At 58.3% G+C, this 2,500-nt stretch overlaps 1 non-coding gene across 1 annotated transcript in view; it reads left to right on the forward strand.

The window, feature by feature from the left end:
- Positions 1-1,975: 1,975 nt before the first annotated feature.
- LOC124773501 overlaps positions 1,976-2,500 on the forward strand; it is a 1,909-nt gene continuing 1,384 nt past the window's right edge. Inside the window, exon 1 of the ribosomal RNA XR_007014745.1 lies at positions 1,976-2,500. This exon is cut by the window's right edge and continues 1,384 nt beyond it. This is a non-coding gene — a ribosomal RNA (small subunit ribosomal RNA).

The following is a 2,500-nucleotide window of genomic DNA, read 5'->3' on the forward strand; positions in this document are numbered from 1 at the left end:
TCCCCTAACCTAACCCATGTTGTGCCCTAACGTAACCCATGTTGTGCCTTAACGTAACCCATGTTGTGCCTTAACGTAACCCATGTTGTGCCTTAACGTAACCCACGTTGTCCGCTAACGTAACCCACGTTGTCCGCTAACGTAACCCACGTTGTCGCCTAAACCTGCTCTGTAATTGTTATACGACTCGTTCAATTAGTGTAGTGTTGCCCACCCGCAACCCTCGCAATATAGTTCGCTACTCGCACTGCCCGCTCCCCTGTGTATCGCTTCATGTTAAACACCTTGCAAGTCTTGCTGACTTTCCACATGCTCCTGCTGTACACTGTAATGTGGATGGCAGCAGGACGTACATGCCGCCCCCCCCCCCCCCCACCCCTCCCCACGTCCCCACGTCCCCACCTTGCCCCCTGCCTTCGCAAGCTGGTTGGTGACAAGTTTGCATGTTCAATGCCCTTCGCATGCGACGTACGCAGGCTACGTTGTGGTGCGGCCTGTGTCAACTGTCCGCTGATGTCGTACGCGTGAACCACAATCTGTACTGCACATTCGTCCTTATGTACTGAATGATACATCGTGGCACATGTGTGACCGTACAACGACTGCGCCCAAAAACGGCGGACCATACAGTGCAAATATTGTGCACGCAGCTACGTGTCGTCTCCCTATGAGAGCTGGATTGCAGTGTGGTACGCCATAGAGACGTGTGGGAGGAACGGACGCCGTGGATGGCGATCAGCATGAGCTGTGTGTTGATGTATTCGGACCTAGTCGTCTCTCCTCAAACACCGTGATAGCATGGTGCACACCGCGTTCCATATCTGCGACATGCTACAGAGGCCGGTTGACAGTCGTTCGAGCAATGGACATCGCATACGTACGGGGGCCACCTTCCACGTATTGTCTAGGCGTGCACATTTTGTTGCGTGTATGTGGGCAGACGTAGTGTGGCGTGACACCTGACACAGGCATGCAATAATCGTTGAAGTTGCTAATGGCGATGGACGCCTACGTTTTCTGGTGAAGTTACGCAAATGAAGAAATGGTAACCCGTTGTGGTGCGGTTGTTCTCGCTAGGGGTGAATCGGTGATGGCGACGATAGGTTGAGGTACTAACCGGTTGTTCCAGCGATACCCACCATGCCGATGAAACTGAACGGCATCTGGGTGTGAAGCGATACGCGGTGGTGGCTGGGTGGGACCGTCCCCGGCCGGTGAGGGGGCGCCTCCCGGCGTGCTGGCCGCGCGGTGCGTGGGCGCACGCGCTACAGCCGGCTGGTGGGGGCGGCCAGTGGCAGGCGCGCCGGCCGACGGACGCGGCAGGCGTCGCAGCTGCGCGCCGGCGCACCCTGCGCGCGGCGCCGTGCGGCCAAAGTAGGTCCTCGCGGGCCCGGTGCGAAGCGCGGTGGACATCTTCAGTGTGCTGGTCCGATTGAGGACTGTGTGCGTTGAGGATGCGCCGCCGCCCGGCGCTCGGCGCCGCGACGCCGTCTGCTGCTCGGTCGCCCCAGCGGTTCTCGCTGGTGGTTTGTATCGCAGCTGTGCGGATGTGTTGGCGCGTGCGCTGTGCTGGGAGAGTTCGCTTCGGCACCCAAGTGGGGCTTTTGTCCTTCTGTGGCGCTGGCGTTGGAGCTGCCGGTCACCGTAGGTGGCGCGTGTTGTCTCCCGCCGGCAATGCCACGACAGCACGCTCCCGGGCCTCTGTCGGCAGCGGCAAGCTCAGTTGGGAGCACGGGTGGTCGCACCGAAAGCGTCTACTCGCCTAACTCCGGGCGATTGCGCCTCTCTCGAACCCGACCAAGTACTTGGGACGGCGCTGCGCGCCGCCGGGACCTGAGAGGGTTTCGAGGTGTATTGTGCAGGGGAGCTCAGCCTCCTCCTGTTTGCAGAATGATTGAGCGGACGCTTGCGTGTTCGCGCGGGCCCCCGGGACACACTCCCGGGCGGCCGGCTGCTCAGCTCTAGTTGGCGCAGCTCCCTGGTTGATCCTGCCAGTAGTCATATGCTTGTCTCAAAGATTAAGCCATGCATGTCTCAGTACAAGCCGCATTAAGGTGAAACCGCGAATGGCTCATTAAATCAGTTATGGTTCCTTAGATCGTACCCACGTTACTTGGATAACTGTGGTAATTCTAGAGCTAATACATGCAAACAGAGTCCCGACCAGAGATGGAAGGGACGCTTTTATTAGATCAAAACCAATCGGTCGGCTCGTCCGGTCCGTTTGCCTTGGTGACTCTGAATAACTTTGGGCTGATCGCACGGTCCTCGTACCGGCGACGCATCTTTCAAATGTCTGCCTTATCAACTGTCGATGGTAGGTTCTGCGCCTACCATGGTTGTAACGGGTAACGGGGAATCAGGGTTCGATTCCGGAGAGGGAGCCTGAGAAACGGCTACCACATCCAAGGAAGGCAGCAGGCGCGCAAATTACCCACTCCCGGCACGGGGAGGTAGTGACGAAAAATAACGATACGGGACTCATCCGAGGCCCCGTAAT

Source organism: Schistocerca piceifrons, unplaced genomic scaffold (genome assembly GCF_021461385.2).
Source record: "Schistocerca piceifrons isolate TAMUIC-IGC-003096 unplaced genomic scaffold, iqSchPice1.1 HiC_scaffold_954, whole genome shotgun sequence".
NCBI lineage: Eukaryota > Metazoa > Arthropoda > Insecta > Orthoptera > Acrididae > Schistocerca > Schistocerca piceifrons.